The sequence below is a fragment of the Oncorhynchus masou genome, chromosome 2 (genome assembly GCF_036934945.1).
Source record: "Oncorhynchus masou masou isolate Uvic2021 chromosome 2, UVic_Omas_1.1, whole genome shotgun sequence".
In the NCBI taxonomy this organism is placed as follows: Eukaryota; Metazoa; Chordata; class Actinopteri; order Salmoniformes; family Salmonidae; genus Oncorhynchus; species Oncorhynchus masou.
In genome coordinates, this window is record NC_088213.1 from 51,329,269 (window position 1) to 51,350,434 (window position 21,166).

Sequence of the window (21,166 nt, forward strand, 5' to 3'; positions counted from 1 at the left end):
TGTAACATAGATACTGGGAGAGTGGAAGCAAGTGTGAGTTTAATGAAAATGAACATTGAACAAATACAAAACAAGAGAAGGGGTCTAACAAGATAAACATAAAAGATACTACCTGATGACTGAAAGAACAGTGCGCTAGATAAATAGTAAGTAATCAAGGTAGTAAAGTCCAGGTGTGACTGATGATTGGGCTCAGGTGTGTGTAATAATGGTGGGTTGCCCAGACCCACTTGTCTAAATTGATGGGTCATGTGAAAGAAATGCTATAGTCACATTCAGTGGTGGAAAAAATATGAAATTGTCATACTTGAGTAAATGTAAAAATACCTTATTAGAAAATGACTGAAGTAAAAGTCACCCAGTAAAATACTACTTGAGTAAAAGTCTAAAAGTATTTGGTTTAAAAAATCAAAAGTAAACGGAATTGCTAAAATGTAGTTAAATGTAGAATAACCTCATACAATGCGATTAAATTATATTCACCTGAAGTGCTGGTACTGCTTGATCTGTGGCAGCGGCCTGAAGTAAGGAGTCAGGTGTTGATGCCAGCCATAGCTTTCTGCCAGCACCATACCATCCTCCAGTCCAACCAACTGTTTCCCCATCCGTAGTTGGTGAAGAAATGGTGCATGTAGTTGATGACTGCGCTGCTGCCTTTGTTGGATGACGTGCCTTCATCGATCAAGTAGTTGACTTGTTGTGGTATTCCTTCACGGCAGACACCAAACAAGACACATTTGCGAGGAGTTAAAAAGGAGATGGGACCAGGCTGCATAGGGTCAGAAGGATAGTGCACCTGTAAACAACAAAAGGACATTAAGATAAATGAATTGTCTCACCCCTGCCAATCTGTCTGTACACAGCTCAGTGAAAGGTACAGTATGTGCCTGCATCCCATATATATACACCAACGGTCACCATTTTTAGAAAACCTACTCATTCAAGGGTATTTCTTTAGTCTTACTATTTTCAACATTGCAGAATAATAGTGAAGACATCAAAACTATGAAATAACACATGAAATCATGTTATTACCAAAAAAGCATTCAAATAGACCCCTTAACCTTGATGACAGCTTTGCACACTCTTGGCATTCTCTCAACCAGCTTCACCTGGAATGCTTTTCCAACCGTCTTGAAGAAGTTCCCACATACACTGAGTAATTGTTGGCTGATTTTCATTTACTCTGCGTTCTGACTCATCCCAAAAAATATCAATTGGGTCGAGGTCGGGTGATTGTGGATGCCAGGTCATCTGATGCAGCATTCCATCACTCTCCCTCTTGGTAAAGTAGCCCTTGCACAGGCTGGAGTTGTGTTGGGTCATTGTCCTGTTGAAAAACAAATGATAGTCACACTAAGCCCAAACCAGATGGTTTGTCGCTGCAGAATGCTGTGGTAGCCATGTTGGTTAAGTGTGCCTTGAATTCTAAATAAATTACACAGTGTCACCAGCAAAGCACCCCACACTATAATAACACCTTTTCATCCATGCTTTACGGTGGGAAATACACATGCGGAGATCATCTGTTCACCCACAGCGCGTCTCACAAAGACACAGAAGTTAAAATAAAAAATCTCCAATTTGGACTTCAGATTAAAGGACAAATTTGCACTGGTCTAATGTCCATTGTATGTGTTAGTTGGCCCAAGCAAGTCTCTTCTTATTGTTTGTGTTCCTTTAGCAGTGGTTTCTTTGCAGCAATTTGACCATGAAGGCCTGACACACACAGTCTCCTCTGAACAGTTGATGTTGATGTGTCTTTTACTTGAACTCTGTGAAGCATTTATTTGGGCTGCAATTTCTGAGACTGATAACTCTAATGAACTTGTCCTCTGCAGCAGAGGTAACTCTGGGTCTTCCATTCCTGTGGCGGTCCTCATGAGAGCCAGATGGTTTTTGAGACCACACTTGAAGAAATTTTCCGTATTTACTGACCTTCATGTCCTAAAGTACCGATGGACTGTAATTTCTCTTTGCTTATTTGAGCTGTTCTTGCCATAATATGGACTTGGTCTTCAACCAAATAGGGCTATCTTCTGTACACCACCCCTAAATTGACACAACACAATTGATAGGCTCAAATGCATTAATTTGTGGAATTTCTTTCTTTAACTTTTAAGAAGACATACCTGTTAATTGAAATGCATTCCAGGTGACTACCTCATTGAGAGATTGCCAAGAGTGTGCAAAGATGTCATCAAGGCAAAGGATGGCTATTTTAAGCATTTTGAAAATGTGTTATTTCATAGTTTTGATGTCTTCACTATTATTATACTATTACTACTATCACTATTATTTACTCATTTTTCAACCACTCCACAAAATTTCTTGCTAACAAACTATAGTTTTGGCAAGTCAGCTAGGACATCTACTTTGTGCATGACACAAGTCATTTTTCCAACAATTGTTTACAGACAGATTATTTCACTGTATAACAATTCAAGTCGGTCAGAAGTTTACCTAATCTAAGTTGATTGTGCCTTTCCCGAAAATTATGGCTTTAGAAGCATCTGATAGGCTAACTGACATCATTTGAGTCAATTGGAGGTTTATCTGTGGATATTTGTCTGGGCCTACCTTCAAACTCAGTGCCTCTTTGCTTGACATCATGGGAAAATCAAAAGAAATCAGTCGAGACCTCTGGTTCATCCAGTCTGGTTCATCCTTGGGAGCAATTTCCAAATGACTGAAGGTACCATGTTCATCTGTACAAACAATAGTATGCAAGTATAAACACCATGGGACCACGCTGCCGTCATACCACTCAGGAGGGAGACCCGTTCTGTCTCCTAGCGATGAACGTACTTTGGTGCAAAAAGTGAAAATCAATCCCAGAACAACAGCAAAGTACCTTGTGAAGAACAAAATTATCTATATCCACAATAAAACGAGTTCTATATCAACATAGCCTGAAAGGCCGCTCAGCAAGGAAGAAGCGACTGCTCCAAAACCACCATAAAGAAGCCAGGATACAGTTTGCAACTGCACATAGGACAAAGATATCTACTTTTTGGAGAAATATCTTCTGGTCTGACTTAACAAAAATAAAACTGTTTGGCCATAACGATCATCGTTATGCTTGCAAGCCGAAGAACACCATCCCAACCGTGAAGCACAGGGGTGGGGGTGCTTTGCTGAAGGAGGGACTGGTGCACTTCACAAAATAGATGGCATGATGAGGAAGGACAATAATGTGGATATATTGAAGCAACATCTCAAGAAATCAATAAGGAAGTTAAATATAGGTCGCAAATGGGTCTTCCATTGACCCCAAGCATACTTCCAAAGTTGTGGCAAAATGGCTTAAGGACAACAGCAGATCTGAAAAAGCATGTGCGAGCAAGGAGGCCTCCAAACCTGACTCAGTTACACCAGCTCTGTCAGGAGGAATGGGCCAAATTTCACACAATGTCACGCCCTGACCTTAGAGAGCTTTTTATGTCTCTATTTTGGTTTGGTCAGGGTGTGATTTGGGTGGGCATTCTATGCTCCTTTTTCTATGTGTTGTATTTCTTTGTTTTGACCGGGTATGGTTCTCAATCAGGGACAGCTGACTATAGTTGTCTCTGATTGGGGACCATACTTCGGTAGCTTTTCCCACCTATGTTTTGTGGGTAGTTATTTTCTGTTTAGTTTTTTCTGCACCTGACAGGACTGTTTTGGTTTCGTTTAGTCTCTTTGTTATTTTTGTTCCAATGTTCAGTTCAATACAAGTCATGAACACTTACCACGCTGGGCTTTGGTCTGATTCTTTCTCTTCAGACGATGACACCCGTTACAGTGCCTTGCGAAAGTTTTCGGCCCCCTTGAACTTTGCGACCTTTTGCCACATTTCAGGCTTCAAAAATAAAGATATAAAACTGTATTTTATTGTGAAGAATCAACAACAAGTGGGACACAATCATGAAGTGGAACGACAGCAGTTTTCAGTTCTTTCCACAGATTCTCGATTGGATTCAGGTCTGGACTTTGACTTGGCCATTCATTTACATTTACATTTAGGTCATTTAGCAGACGCTCTTATCCAGAGCGACTTACAAATTGGTGAATTCACCTTCTGACATCAGTGGAACAGCCACTTTACAATAGTGCATCTAAATCATTTAAGGGGGGGGGGTGAGAAGGATAGCTTTATCCTATCCTAGGTATTCCTTGAAGAGGTGGGGTTTCAGGTGTCTCCGGAAGGTGGTGATTGACTAACACCTGGATATGTTTATTTTTGAACCATTCCATTGTAGATTTTGCTTTATGTTTCGGATCATTGTCTTGTTGGAAGACAAATCTCCGTCCCAGTCTCAGGTCTTTTGCAGACTCCATCAGGTTTTCTTCCAGAATGGTTCTATATTTGGCTCCATCCATCTTCTCATCAATTTTAACCAACTTCCCTGTCCATGCTGAAGAAAAGCAGGCCCAAACCATGATGCTGCCACCACCATGTTTGACAGTGGGTATGGTGTGTTCAGGGTGATGAGCTGTGTTGCTTTTACGCCAAACATAACGTTTTGCATTGTTGCCAAAAAGTTCCATTTTGGCTTCATCTGACCAGAGCACCTTCTTCCACATGTTTGGTGTGGCTTCCACATGTTTGGTGTGTCTCCCAGGTGGCTTGTGGCAAACGTTAAATAATACTTTTTATGGATATCTTTAAGAAGTGGCTTTCTTCTTGCCACTCTTCCATAAAGGCCAGATTTGTGCAATATACGACTGATTGTTGTCCTATGGACAGAGTCTCCCACCTCAGCTGTGGATCTCTGCAGTTCATCCAGAGTGATCATGGGCCTCTTGGCTGCATCTCTGATCAGTCTTCTCCTTGTATGAGCTGAAAGTTTAGAGGGACGGCCAGGTCTTGGTAGATTTGCAGTGGTCTGATACTCCTTCCATTTCAATATTATCGCTTGCACAGTGCTCCTTGGGATGTTTAAAGCTTGGGAAATCTTTTTGTATCCAAATCCGGCTTTAAACTTCTTGACAACATTATCTCGGACCTGCCTGGTGTGTTCCTTGTTCTTCATGATGCTCTCTGCACTTTTAACGGACCTCTGAGACTATCACAGTGCAGGTGCATTTATACGGAGACTTGATTACACACAGGTGGATTGTATTTATCATCATTAGTCATTTAGGTCAACATTGGATCATTCAGAGATCCTCACTGAACTTCTGGAGAGAGTTTGCTGCACTGAAAGTAAAGGGGCTGAATAATTTTGCACGCCCAATTTTTCAGTTTTTGATTTGTTAAAAAAGTTTGAAATATCCAATAAATGTCGTTCCACTTCATGATTGTGTCCCACTTGTTGTTGATTCTTCACAAAAAAATACAGTTTTATATCTTTATGTTAGAAGCCTGAAATGTGGCAAAAGGTTGCAAAGTTCAAGGGAGCCGAATACTTTCGCAAGGCACTGTACATCCAACTTATTGTGGGAAGCTTGTGGAAGGCTACCCAAAAATTTTGACCCAAGTTAAACAAATGAAAGGCAATGCTACCAAACACTAATTGAGTGTATGTAAACTTCTGACCCACTGAGAATGTGATGAAAGAAATTAAAGCTGAAATTAATCATTCTCTCTGCTATTATTCTGACATTTCATATTCTTAAAATACATCTGACCTAAGACAGGGAATTTTTACTCTGATTAAATGTCAGGAATTGTGAAAAACTGAGTTGAAATGTATTTGGCTAAGGTGTATGTAAACTTCCAACTTCAACTGTAAATATAGGACAAAACACACATCATGACAAGAAAGACAGCACAACACCACATAAAGAGAGACCTAAGACAACAACATAGCAGGCAGCAACACATGACAACACAGCATGGTAGCAACACAACATGACAACAACATGGTAGCAACACAACATGGTAGCAGCACAAAACATGGTAAAATCATTATTGGACACAGACAACAGCACAAAGGGCAAGAAGGTAGAGACAACAATACATCACACAAAGCAGCCACAACTGTCAGAAAGAGTGTCCATGATTGAGTTTTTGAATTTAGATATTGAAATAAAACAGTCCAGTTTGAGTGTTTGTTGCAGCTCGTTCCAGTCGTTAGCTGCAGTGAACTGAAAAGACAAGCGACCCAGTGATGTTTGTGCATGTCAATCTCTCCTGGCTCAAAGTGGAGAAGAAATTGACTTCAAATCAAATGTATTTATATAGCCCTTTGTACATCAGCTGATTTCTCAAAGTGCTGTACAGAAACCCAGCCTAAAACCCCAAACTGCAAGCAATGCAGGTGTTGAAGCACATTGGCTAGGAAAAACAACCTTGAAAGGCCAAAACCTAGGAAGAAACCTAGAGAGGAACCAGGATATGAGGGGTGGCCAGTCCTCTTCTGGCTGTGCCAGGTGGAGATTATAACAGAACATGGCCAAGATGTTCAAATGTTCATAAATGACCAGCATGGTCAAATAATAGGTCTGGGACAGGTAGCACGTCCGGCGAACAGGTCAGGATTCCATAGCGGCAGGCAGAATATTACAAACTGGAGCAGCAGCACGGCCAGGTGGACTGGGGACAGCAAGGAGTCATCATGCCAGGTAGTCCTGAGGCATGGTCCTAGGGCTCAGGTCCTCCGAGAGAGAGAAAGAGAGAGCATACTGAAATTCACACAGGACACCGGATAAGACAGGAGAAGTACTCCAGATATAACAAACTGACCCTAATCCCCCCAACACATAAACTACTGCAGCATAAACACTGGCGGCTGAGACAGGAGGGGTCAGGAGACACTGTGGCCCCATCTGATGATACCCCCGGACAGGGCCAAACAAGAAGGATATAACCCCACCCACTTTGCCAAAGCACAGCCCCCACACCACTAGAGGGATATCTTCAACCACCAACTTACCATCCTGAGACAAGGCCAAGTATAGCCCACAAAGATCAGAGAGATAGTTAGGAGCAAGCCCATGTAATGCTTTGTAGGTTAGCAGTAAAACCTTGAAATCAGCCCTTGCCTTGACAGGAAGCCAGTATAAGCAGGGCGGCAGGGTAGCCTAGTGGTTAGAGCGTTGGACTAGTAACCGGAAGGTTGCAAGTTCAAATCCCTGAGCTGACAAGGTCTGTCGTTCTGCCCCTGAACAGGCAGTTAACCCACTGTTCCCAGGCTGTCATTGCAAATAAGAGTTTGTTCTTAATTGACTTACCTGGTTAAATAAAGGTTAAAAAAAATATTTTTTTTAAACTAGGGAGGCTAGCACTGGAGTAATATGATCTCATTTTTTGGTTCTAGTCACGATTCAACACTGCCTGTATTTTTGAGAGGTATTGACATGAATGCACTGAGCTGTCTTTTTGAACTACTGGCGCACAGCTCAGACACCCATGCATACTCCACAAGAAGGCCTCTTCACAGTCCTCAGGTCCAGAACAGACTATGGAAAGCGAACAGTACTAAATAGCCATGACTACATGGATTACACATCAAGGAACTCATGCAAGCAGTAAAATTAGATTTAAAAAACACCTTATGGAACAGCGGAGACTGTGAAGCAATACAAACATAGGCACAGGCACATGCATACAAACACACACACGATAGCATACACACTATACACACATGTATATGCGGTAGTGGTGAAGTAGGGGCCTGAGGGCACACAGTCTGTAAATGTATTGTAATGTTTTTTTAAATTGTATAAACTGCCTTAATTTAGCTGGACCCCAGGAAGAGTGGCAGCAACTAATGGGGATCCATAATAAATACAAATGAAAATAGTTTGGGGTCGCCGGGGTTGCGAGGTGGGGGTTTGTTATTACATCGATAAATTACAACATCCTTCCGGACCTTTGCCACCTAGGAAATGTGTGTTACTGGACATTCTCATAAAGCAGAGTACCCCTGCTTTATGGCTCCAAGCCTTATGCCCAGAAAGCAGCATGCAGCACCCAACAACTGCCATCTCCAGGGCATTAGTATTCATAGATCAGGTAGGCGTCCCAAATGGCACTCTATTCCCTATATAGTTCACTCTTTTCAAAAGTAGTGCACTATATAATTAATAGGGTGCCATTTGGAACACTAACCTCATTTAATTACTATGGGTGGCTGTTTTGTCGAGAGACTATTCAACGAGCTAACAAAAGCAACGGCTGGAAATAGATCCAGGAAGAGACCTTTTAATCTGAAGTTATTCACTATAGGCCCGATTCCGACCTGAGTTAAGCGTGGGCAAATGGAACGTAATTCACTTTTTCTCTGTGTATTCTATGCTATTCACCTGCTATTCATTTTGGGTGGAGATTAAATACATGAAGGTGTCGCGGAGGTGTGTCTACAGATACACCACTTTTAAACTTGACTTAATTCCCTTATAATTCCGCCACCTTTACACTCGAGGAAGTCATGAATAAATTCTAGCGAACCTACTGGTTCCAAGTGGGAAAAGCACCTTAATATTTTAGAGCTGCTTTTGAAAGCAGAAGTTGAATTGAAAACATATTTGCCATTGTTGAATTAGATTTTCATAATAATAAGCTAGGACTGATGGTTTGCTTAGCTAAACCAGCACGTCTGTTTGTTTGGTTACCAAGGCAACTACAGTAGCAATATGGCAAACTTCCTACCAACGTCAGTGGATATTCAATACATTTCTACCTAAAATTAAAATTAAAAATTTGCGTCAAATGTGTAACCTTATAGCCAGGAAATAAGTGATAATCAACTTGCATTCTCTGGAACACATAAAGCCCCTCGTTGATTATCCCTTAAATATTCGCTGGAGAAAAATTTAAAACCAGCCGTATGGCAGCAAACTGAAGCATATCAACTTTCCCACAGTAAAGATTATGAAATAATATGCCATTATGCAGAATTTGTGTTATACGGCCTTTCAACTTGTAGGGATGGGCGCTATCGAATGTCTTATTTAAAGGCTACCCTGCCTTTCTCTGTTTCCTATTTCTATCATGTTAAATATTTGCCACTGTCAGTATGGACCGTCAGCAGGCCTTCTAACATCACATATTCAACTGCCAATTAATTGTTCGTTCCCTTCATTCCATTTAAATACATTGTTTCGTTTACCTTCATTTGCTTCCTCTGTAAACGCCATTATGGCCATGTGACTGTTGCTAAGGATCATTAGTAACAATTGATAATAGGCTAATTAAACATTGTAGAGCTGAGCGCAGACCAAGCCGTAACAGTTTGAACCCATGGCGCAATACTTGGATGTGTGATCACACAGTTCCATGGTTAGTGCAGGCAATAGATGAAGGTATAGCCTATATTTGTACACTATTCTCCCTATTATAATTCTATGTACACTATTCTCCCATGTACACCTATCTTCCAGCATTACCATGGGTTAAACAACAGAATGTAGCAATTTTCTGAATGAATCAAACAAGGCTCTCCAAACATTTTTTATGATTCATGAATATTTTCCAAGCCTCAAATTATCTACAAGTATTTTTAAATCTACCAGTTAGAGACAAATATGTATATATTCAGATGGCTTTCTTTCATTGATTCCTAATATTCTGAACCCATTCACTTGATATATTCTGTCTGTCTACAAAACTCAAACTAAAAGGTACACTGTATTTAAAGTGATGGCCCGAGATAAGTGTACTGAAAACTCCATGAGAAAATCTGTTGGCAAGCAAGTAGGAGTGTTTTCAGCAGTTTAAAAAAAATAATCAGCAAGTGAACCACACCTACAAAACCCGTTATGCACCTTCATAAGGTAAGTCTGAATACCAACTACAGAGAAGTGCGTAGGAAAGGCGTGTGCAAGAATGGCATCATTTCCTAAATCGGAATTGGGCCCTATAAACCTTTAAAGACCACCGAACATAATGGCTCTGATGAAATTACTAAGGGTAACTGCACCCAGAAATATATAATGGCAAGGATGGACTTCAATGCAAAGTTTTTTTTTTTAAATACAGGTGAAACTGACTTTGAAACAGTGAATGAGATTGTTCACTTCACGTCTAACCCTTTGTTCTTCATTTCTTAAATGGTAGCCAGATGGCACCTCGATCGGTTGGCCAGTTGTCATGCAAAAAGTGGGTTTGAAATATTAGCGTTATCCGATTTTTGAAATGACCTCAGTGAAAATCCACAAATTTGTCAACAGTGACACTCGAATCACAGAGAGTGATTAAGACCACTTCCTCCCGTTTGAATATTCGAGAAAGGTTTTGTTAATTTAATTTAATACAATCTTTTACAACAAACAATGAAGAAGGAAAGCTAACTAATTAATATTCATTTTTTTTGTTTTAGAAGAAACAGAATCAGGATTACAGATCATAGTCTCATTCAAAGTGAGAAAGGCAGCAAGTCCTCAGTGGAGATCTCTGTTCTATGTACCAAACTGTGATGCAAAACTGAAACATAGCCACTCTCTCTTACCTTAGCAACAGTAGCTAGCTACACACATTTTTAGAATATTCAAAATGTAATTCAAGGTAGCACTACCTAACAGCCATGAGATCAGATCAGCTGCAAACGTTCATTTTGGTGCATCAAATCCACCTTTCCACCATAGCTTGCTAGTTAGCTAATCAAACCAATGCTCAAATTACATACAACAGCATATTGTCATGACAGTTTCATCAAACAGAAATATGTTATAGCTATGACTATTCTTACAGTGCCTTCAGAAAGTATTCACACCCTGTAACGTTCTTCGTCGGGCGAAAGAGAGGAGGACCAAAATGCAGCGTGATGATTATGCATTTTAATAGAATACTATAACAATGAACAAAAACAATAAACCAACAAACTGAACGAAGACGAAACAGGAACAATCACCCACACCCCAGAATACAAAACAGGCTACCTAAATATGGTTCCCAATCAGAGACAACGACTAACACCTGCCTCTGATTGAGAACCATATCAGGCCAAACACATCGAAACAGACAAACTAGACATACAACGCCCACTCATATCACACCCTGACCAACCAAAACATAGAAACAAACAACGCAAACTATGGTCAGAGTGTGACACACCCCTTGACCTTTTTCACATTTAGTTGTGTTACTGCCTGAATTTAAAATAGATTACATTTGGATTTTTTTTGTCACTGGCCTACAAACAATACCCAATAATGTCAAAGTGGAAATGTGTTTTTTCGAAATTCTTATAAATTAATACAAAATGAAAAACTGTATTCAACATCTTTTGTTACGAAAAGCCTAAATAATTTCAGGAGTAAAAATGTGCTTAGCAAATCACATAATAAGTTCCAAGGATAAGTTCCAAATGTAATCTATTTTAATTTCAGGCAGTAACACAACTAAATGTGAAAAAGGTCAAGGGGTGTGTCACACTCTGACCATAGTTTGCGTTGTTTGTTTCTATATTTCAAACCCACTTTTAAACATGATTTTTGAATGAATACCTCATCGCTCTACCCCACACATACAATTATCTGTAAGGTCCCTTCGTCAAGCAGTGCATTTCAAACACAGATTCAACCACAAAGACCAGGGAGGTTCCAATGCCAAATCCACATCTCTATCCCTCTAATCATCTCTGACTCTCCACTTCACTCGCTTTCAATGAACTAGAGAAACAGAGGGAGAGGAGAAATAAATAGGATATAATTGTGGTCAGGAAAAAAAACTATTGCTCTTTGTGTGATACAGTTACACATCTCCCATTCCACACACGCTCTCTCTCACCTCCAATCAACTCTCGATTTCGTGCCTGACAGACTAACCACAGAGTTTGCCAATGTTAGTTGATTAGTTGTGAAGCTGGGACAGTTTCCAAATTGATTGCAATGGTAGAAACAGGACAAAACAAGCAACTTGTTAGCTGGCTAGGTAAACAAATATCCAACTCAATATCATATGAGCTCCATTGCGCGGGCATCTACCCTAACACAACAGTTAAGCTGTAGAAATAACGAGGCAATGTATAACGTAAACTCGTACACCGCCCTGGTCCGTACAATTGCCCTTATTTTAGCGCCCCAAAAACGTAATACTTCCATATCAACTTTAAGGTCAATACCATTGTAAAGCACAATTTCTCCCCTTTCCAGCAACATCAATTACATTACCTAAATGCTGCCTGTTTCTGCATAATTCAAGCAGGCAATGAGCCCCCTCGAGTCTTTTTAAAAATGGCGGGTGGGGAAGCGAATCGAATGCGTGATAGTGAGAAGGAGAGATGACGTGTGGGAAAATTTCTTGTTTTTAAAGAATGATAGAAGTGCTACACCTGGTGGAGAGAGATTGTAAGACAGAAATAGTAGCTTTAGGCGTGATGTACGTTACGACATGACACGTCAAGACGTAACGGAGGGTCAGTTTTTCTCTACTTTTCTCCAATACTATAGAGCTATTACCATGTCGATCAACGCTTGAATAGAAACGTAGTTCACACCCCTGATTTTGAAGTCAACACAGTCACTCCAGTCCCATTAATTTTCTTTGTAGCCTCGTTTGAATGTTGCGTTAGCCTATGAATATCTGCACCTAGCAGACATGACTAACCATAACCTAAGCCCAACAGATAAATACAAATTACTCTACCTTTCATTTCAGTGGCTAGTTAGCTGGTTGTCTGTTGGATAGCTAGTGAAAATGACAAGGTTGACCCTTTGTGCCCACAGCGCAAATGTACAGCTACACACTACTTTTCTTGCCTGACAGACTAGCTAGCTATAGCAAGCAGATTTGTTCATTTCCACATGAATTACATCGGTAGAAAAAAGACAAAACAATTGTCGTGACTCCCCAGGATCTAAGGCCTCATATCAGCTTGGCAAAAGGCTGACATGACCAGACCCCTCTCACCCACAGAAGAAGAGAGGGGGGCTGGGCAGGTTTATGACACCTCACGCCAATCGTAAATCTTATGCAGCACAGAACCCTCTCTTGCTTTTTAGTATCAAGATTGGAATTACTTTGTTACAGAGACATTTTACTGGCTAAAAACTCTCACGTCCAAAGAGTGAAATATTTCTAAGATAGGAATGTTAAGAATTGGTCAGTGGGGATCTAAAGAATAATCATGTCATATTGCTTTTCAATTGGTGATGTTATTAAAAACTGTATGAAACAAGTACTGTAACCGAAGGAAGCCACCTTCGGCTCTTAAGTTTCCATCCAATATCATGTTAATACAATATGAAGAACGATGAAACTATTCTTGTTAAGATATGAATGTGATTTTAGTTTTATTATGAGATTATAGTTTTCATGTGCTTAAAAGGACTCGCTAAGAATTAACTTATTAGACCAGCAGCCGTGAAGTGTGAGCTAAACATTACAAATGGTTGAAACTCTAAGACCAGAAAACATGTAGCTGTGGCTACACGGCTGAAAATGGTTAGAACTTTGCTTCTCCACATGAATAGGGACTAGACCCATTGCCAGTCTGCAGCTGGACATGTAAAAGTGGTCCTAGAACTTTGATTAAATACACGAGGTGGGAAGGAAGAAAATCCAATCTCAGACAACCATCGGTGCATCTGAAGATCTGTTCTATTTGAACACTCCCCTACAAGACAACTACGAAGAAGGACATTGTGACCTCTGGTGGATAACCAGAGCCTTACGCCCATCGAGCCATTCCCAATAAAAGGATTGACTGGTTTCAACAGAGACGACAAACAAAGACATCTTCACATAAATACATTGTGTTTCTTACCCAAACAGGCAGCGGCTCGTGTGCAACAAGTTACTTCAAGTGTAGTTACCAAATGTACGATAAATGTCCCTTTTTCCCTATCTCTCTATTTTCCCCATCCCCTTTTCCATCTCTGTGTAATAATCTGTCATATCCGGTCAGTCCACTAAGGAATGTGTATTCTGTGTTATTATTTAGTTAGTTAGTAAATAAATAGTTAAATCAATTTGTGTAGAACTGAATAATCAGAAAAGGCTGGGGTTCTTGCGGATTGAAGAAGTCTGCGACATTCAGAATTAGACTGATATGAGGTAATGATTAATAAATGACTGTTATTTATGTATCTTATATATCATCTTGAGTTTAATTTGGGAGACGGTAACTCGTTAAACATAGTTAGTTGATAAGATCCATAATAGTCATCAGATTAAAGAAAGTCATGTCACGACACAATCAACTAGTTAACTGACTACAGTACCTTCAGAAAGTATTCAGACCCTTACGTTACAGCCTTATTCTGAAAATGGATTAAAATAAAACAATTTCTTTAGCAATCTACACATAATACCCCATAATGACAAAGCTAAAAAAGGTTTCTAGAAATGTTCTCAAATGTATTAAAAAACAGAAATAACATATTTGCATAAGTATTCAGACCCTTTGCTTTGAGACTTGAATTTGAGCTCAGGTGCATCCTGATTCCATTGATCATCCTTGTTATGTTACAGCTTGATTGGAGTCCACCTGTGGTCCACCTGTCTATATACAGTCCCTTGCAAAAGTATTCATCCCCCTTTGCATTTTTCCTATTTTGTTTCATTACAACCTGTAATTTAACCTCTTGGAACTCTAGGGGCAGTATTTCATTTTTGGATAAAAAGACGTGCCCATTTTAAGCGCAATATTTTGTCACAAAAAGATGCTTGACGATGCATATAATTGATAGCTTTGGAAAGAAAACACTGAAGTTTCCAGAACTGCAAAGATATTGTCTGTGAGTGCCCCAGAACAGAATCTACAGGCAAAACCAAGATGAAACTGCAACCAGGAAATGAGCAGGATTTTTGAGGCTCTGTTTTCCAAAGATAACCGTGAAGGAGCTGCAAAGCTTCACAGCGGAGATTGGAGTATCTGTCCATAGGACCACTTTAAGACATATACTCCACAGAGCTGGGCTTTACGGAAGAGTGGCCAGAAAAAGCCATTGCTTAAATAAAAACATGAGCAAACACGTTTGATGTTCGCCAAAAGGCATGTGGGACACTCTCCAAACATTTGGAAGAAGATACTCTGGTCAGATGAGACTAAAGTGTAGTTTTTTGGCCATCAAGGAAAACTATGTCCGGCACAAACCCAACACCTCTCATCACCCCGAGACACCATCCCATGTTTTTCATCGGCAGGGACTGGGAAACAGGGAAATTCTTAAGGGAAACCTGTTTCGGTCATCCAGATATTTGAAACTGGGACGCCGGTTTAACTTCCAGCAGGACGATGACACTAAGCATATAGCTAAAGCAAAACTTGAGTGGTTTAATAAGGGGAAACATTTACATGTCATGGAATGGCCTAGTCAAAGCCCAGCCCTCAATCCAATTGAGAATATGTGGTATGATTTAAAGATTGCTGTATACCAGCGGAACCCATCCTACTTGAAGGAGCTGGAGCAGTTTTACATTGAAGAATGAGCAATTGTTCCAGTGGCTAGATGTGCCAAGCTTATAGAGACTTGCAGCTGTAATTGCTGCAAAATGTGGCTCTACAAAGTATTGACTTTGGGGGGGATGAATAGTTATTGTGAGGACGTTGGTAAAATGAAAAAATGCAGAGTCAGGCGCAGGACACAGTTCTGAGTAATCATCCAAAAGTTACTCCAAAATAAGTAAGATTCCAACAAGGAACAAATACAATGATCCCAAGCACGAACAATGAGAACCCACATGACAAACAATAACGCACAAAACAGAGAGGGAAATCAGAGGGTTAAATAAGGAACATAATTAAAGGAATGGAAAGCAGGTGTGTATGATCAAGACAAAACGAAAATGAAACATAGATTGGTGGTGTCTAGAAAGCCGGTGACGTCGACAGCCGAACGCCGCCCGAAGAGTGAGAGGGACCAACTTTGGCCGAAGTCATGACAGTATCCCTCTCCTTGACGCGCGGCTCCAGCAGTGCGCCGACACCGGCCTCGGGGATGACCCGGAGGACGAGGCGCAGGGCGATCCGGATGGAGGCGGAGAAATTCCTGCAGTAATGATGGATCGAGGATGTCCTCCACCGGCACCCAGTATCTCTCCTCCGGACTGTACCCCTCCCACTCCATGAGGTACTGAAGGCCTCTCGCCCATGATGGCTCGCAAGTATACGCTGGGGCCCCCTCGATGTCCAGAAGGGGCGGAGGAACCACCCGCACCTCAGACTGCTGGATTGGACCAGCCACCACCGGCATGAGGAGAGACACATGGAACGAGGGGTTAATACGGTAATCAGGGGGAAGTTGTAACATATTACAAACCTTGTTAAACTCTCCTCAGGACTTTAAATGGCCCCACAAACCGCGGACCCAGCTTCAGCAGGGCAGGGCAGGCGAAGGGTGCATACACCGGGGCCTCACTGCATTCGGCTTCTGCCACCTGATGGCCCGTTGTAAATGAGCAGCATCCCATGTCGCCTCAGAGTGCCGAAACCATTCATCCACCGCAGGAGCCTCGATCTGGCTCTGATGCCAAGGTGCCAGGACTGGCTGATAACCTAGCACACACTGGAAAGGGGATAGGTTAGTGAAGAGTGGCGAAGGGAGTTTTGGGCCATCTCCGCCCAGGAGATGACCACTCCCCGGCCGGTCCTGGCAATAGGACCGCAGAAACATACCCACATCCTGGTTTACTCTCTCCAACTGCCCGTTACTCTCGGGGTGAAAACCTGAGGTGAGGCTAACGGAGACCCCCAGGCATTCCGTAAACGCACTCCAGACTTTAGGTGTGAATTGGGGACCCCGATCAGAAACTATATCCTCAGGCACCCCGTAGTGCCAGAATACGTAGGTGAACAGGGCCTCCGCAGTCTGTAGAGCCGTAGGGAGACCGGGCAAAGGAAGGAGACGGCAGGACTTAGAAAACTGATCCACTACGACTAGGATCGTGGTATTACCCTGTGGCGGGGGAAGATCCGTCACGAAATCCACCGATAGGTGTGACCACGGTCGTTGTGGAATGGGAAGAGCCTGTATATTCTGGGGGAATGCGCACGGTGGATACCTGGTTTGGACTCTCCACTGTTGTGGCACCTAAGGAAACACCTACACACCTCCCTGAGCACTGATAAGACCATCCCTTGAGAGCCCTCTGTTGCCATGAAATAATAGGATCATGAGAAGCCAACCAGGGAAGGCCCAACACAACAGGAAACGCAGGAGAGTCGATCAGAAAGAGACTAATTCTCTCCTCATGGTTCTCCTGCGTTATCATACGGAGTGGAGCTGTGACCTCCCTGATTAGCCCTGACCCCAACGGACGACTATCTAAGGCATGTACAGGGAGGGGACATCAACAGGAACAATAGGAATCCCTAAACTAAGTGCAAAAGGTACGGCCAATAAAGTTCCCAGCTGCGCCTGAATCTACAAGCGCCTTATGCTGGGAATGCTGGGAAAACTCAGGAAAGGCTACATACAACCACATGTGTGTAACAGGGAGCTCTGATCCACCAGTGCTCCGCCTGCGACATCGATTACCTGGGAAACCTCCCCAGCACCGACCAGCAGTGTGTCCTCTGCGGCCACATTTGGTGCAGGGAACGGTCCCCCCTCCGGTCCCCCTCATAGCAGCACCTCCCAGCTCCATAGGGGTAGGATCAGACGTGCTTGGGGATGGAACTGACGGACCTCAATCTGAACGTCCGTGGGATGCCAACAGGTTACCCAGCTGGATGGATAGGTCCACCAGCTGGTCCAGATTAAGGGTGGTGTCCCTGCAGGCTAACTCCCTACGAATGTCCTCGTGTAAACTACACCTGTAGTGGTCGATCAGGGCCCACTTATTCCATCCTGCGCCGGCGGCCAGAGTTCTAAAATCCAGAGCGAACTCTTGAGCACTCCTCATCCCTTGTCTTAAATGTAACAAACGTTACCCCCCCACTCTCCCCTCAGGAGGATGATCGAAATTCTGCCCGGAAGCGGCGGGTGAAATCTTCGTAATTGTCCAACGTTGGGCCTTCTTCTCCCCAGATGGCGTTGGCCCAGACCACTGCTTTTCGAGTCAGACAAGAGATGAGGGCGCTCACTCTCTCTGAGGGGGCTGGCTGAACAGCTGCCAGATAGAGCTCCAGCTGGAGTAGGAACCCCTGGCACCCGGCAGCCGTTCCATCATATACTCCCGGGAGCGAGAGTCGAATCCCACTGGATTCTGATGAAGGAAGTGTGGATCTCTTTGTCAGTTGATATGGGAGCTGGGAAGGTGCTGATGGGTGAACCAGAAAACCTCCTCTCTCCCATCGGTCCATGGTTTGCAGCATGCGATCCATGGCTGTACCGAGACTCTAACATGGTCGCGTGCTGCTGAACAAGCTCCTCCATTCGGAGAGGAGGGCTGACTGACTGTACCTGCTGAATCCATTTGAGGTGTGTTATTCTGTGAGGACGTTGGTAAAATGCAGAGCCAGTCGAAGGACACAGTTCTGAGTAATCATCCAAAATTCACTCCAAAATAAGTAACATTCCAACAAGGGTCAAATACAATAACCCCAAGCACGAACAACGAGAACCCACATGACAAACAATAACACACAAAACAATGAGGGAAATCAGAGGGTTAAATAAGGAACATAATTAATGGAATGGAAACCAGGTGTGTATGATCAAGGCAAGACAAAACAAAACGAAAATTAAACGGTGGTGTCTAGTAAGCCGGTGACGTCAACCGCCGAACGCCGCCCAAAGAAGGAGAGGGACCATCTTCAGCTGAAGTTGTGACAGTTATGCAGGCCCAAGTTCCGTTTTTTTGTCTTATTTCTTGTTTGTTTCACAAGAAAAATATTTTGCATATTCAAAGTGGTAGGCATGTTGTGTAAATCAAATGATTCAAACCCCCCCAAAAATCTATTTTAATTCCAGGTCGTAAAGCAACAAAATAGAAAAATGCCAAGGACGTTGAATACTACTTCCACTGATTTCAAAACCCGGGTCCTCCAGAATGTGGAGAGCAACAATTATGCAGTTCTACAACACAATATATATTTTTTAAAAGCAGTGTTAGCCAGGATTACCTACACATACTGATCACTGGCAAAATCAGACAGAAGCATACAACATGGCAGACCAATCCAAAAGCATCTCTCGGCATGTCCAGCCCACTCATTATCTCAGCCAATCATGGCTAGTGAGAAGGTTGCTCACTTTTTCTATGACTAAACCAACTATGCTCGTAATTAATGACTCTATGCACACAGCCAAGACAATACAGGAGTGGCTTCCGGACAAATCTCGGAATATCCTTGAGTGGCCAAGCCAGAGCCCCAACTGACCCGATCGAACATCTCTGGAGAGACCTGAAAATAGCTGTGCAGCGAAGCTCCCCATCCAACCTCACAGAGCTTGAGAGGATCTGCAGAGAAGAATGGGATGAAATCCCCAAATACAGGTATGCCAGGCATGTAACGTCATACCCAAGGAGACTTGAAGCTGTAATCGCTGCCAAAGGTGTTTCAACAAAGTACCGAGTCAAGGGTCTGAATACTTATGTAAATGTGATACGTTTTTTAAATTTGTAAAAATGTCTAAAACCTGTTTTTGTTTTGTCATTATGGGGTATTGTATGTAGATTGATAAGGACAGAAAACAATTTAATCCATTTTAGAATGAGGCTAATGTAACACAATGTGGAAAAAGTCAAAGGGTCTGAATACATTCCAAATGCACTGTATAGTCTCTAATAATGGTCACATTGTTGAACCATGCACTAGTGTTATACAGTCTGCTACATTAGCTTGTGGCACTGTTCACTACATAAGACAAGCTCTGACAATAAAAAAGGGGCTGAAGTCTACATAATTCATATCACAGTACACTCCATAAGACTCTGTTAACTTCCATTAGCCCACTGTTCGTGCGTGTTGCACATGGAACTGAGGCCAGTTAGAGGGCAATACAGTTTGCCCTGCTCATTGATGGCAGTGAGAGTTTTGTGGAGTTCATTATACTCAGCCACCACATTTTGAGAGAGAAGGAGAAAGGGGGGAGAAATAAGACAAAGAAAGACCACACACACCATCCTTGTAACAATCTTACTGCAGGTGTAGCCATCCTCTTATTGTTGGTGACGTCCTTTGCAGATCCTATTCCTTTCCTCCGCCTGTGTTCGGTCAAAGAACCAAAGAGAAATCGGGAGGCTGGCGTCGCTCCAGAGTGATCCCGCACCATACCCATCGCCCGCAATATGTGGCTTTGTCAAGAGGCAGCCTTGCTCCTGCCATTCACATGCCGTTTTTCTCAAGCAGCCCAGACGCAAATGACCTGCCATTCTCCCGGCCGGCGACTGCACAGCTGCTAGTTGGAAGCCAGACGCTTTTTCAAAAGTACTGTAAAATATTGTTTGTGCAAAATATCAGATGAGTAGGGCAGTGCTGGTCACCTGGATCAACTCGTGACTACAAATCAATTCCAAATCGAATTTTATTGACATGTACTTGCAGGGACGTCGATGGCATTACCTGTATGGTTGATGAGGATCTCCATATTGCAAATGTACGGTCCCTTACTAGATGTCCACGAGTGTTAATAAAATAGGCAGACGGCCTCAGTTTGTGCCCCAGGGCAGGATCTTCCGGGAAGTCATCAAATTAAGTCTCTCAAACACTTTGTTTCTGTTTCACAAAATGTTAACTTTTTGGTTATTTTTCCGCTGTTCCGGAAAATTCCACCAAATGGCAACTGGCTGCTTATTGTAAATGGACAAAACGTCACCAAAGTGACATGGCCATTTCTTCAAATACTTATTTTCCACCATAATTTGCAAATAAATTAATTAAAAATCCTACAATGTGATTTTCTGGATTTTTTTTCTCATTTTGTCTGTCATAGTTTAAGTGTACATATGATGAAAATTTACAGGCCTCTCATCTTTTTTAAGTGGAGAACTTGCACAATTGGTGGCTGACAAAATACTTTTTTGCCCCACTGTACATGTTCTAGAGCTTAAGTCAATAGTGCTCTAGAAGGTTCTCAGGCAGAGAAACAGCTTCTTCCATTTGCAATGAGTTATATTCATTTTGAAAAGTCCCAGAATCACACGACTAGGTGCATTGAAACCACCTCGAACCATAGAGACGGACCCTAACGTTTCTGTCCAATAGCTCATTCGGGGACCCCGTAGCAATGCCTGGAATAAAGTGTATTTTCAGCACTAATCAAGGTCACTGCTCGGGCTCCGAATGACCTATCGAGCCAAAACTCAGGATTCGGGGTCGCCTCAGCTAGTCATATACATAATGTCAGAACTGGATCCGCAGCTAGAACGTAACTAACTGTTTTACTTTTTTTTAGGGCTAAATAGAAG

The 21,166-nt window shown here is 42.3% G+C and overlaps 1 protein-coding gene across 1 annotated transcript in view; it reads left to right on the forward strand.

Moving 5' to 3' along the window:
- Window positions 1-21,166, forward strand: part of LOC135506266 (ALK tyrosine kinase receptor-like) — a 769,161-nt gene that overhangs the window by 296,449 nt on the left and 451,546 nt on the right. The gene's annotated exons all lie outside the window — the stretch shown is intronic.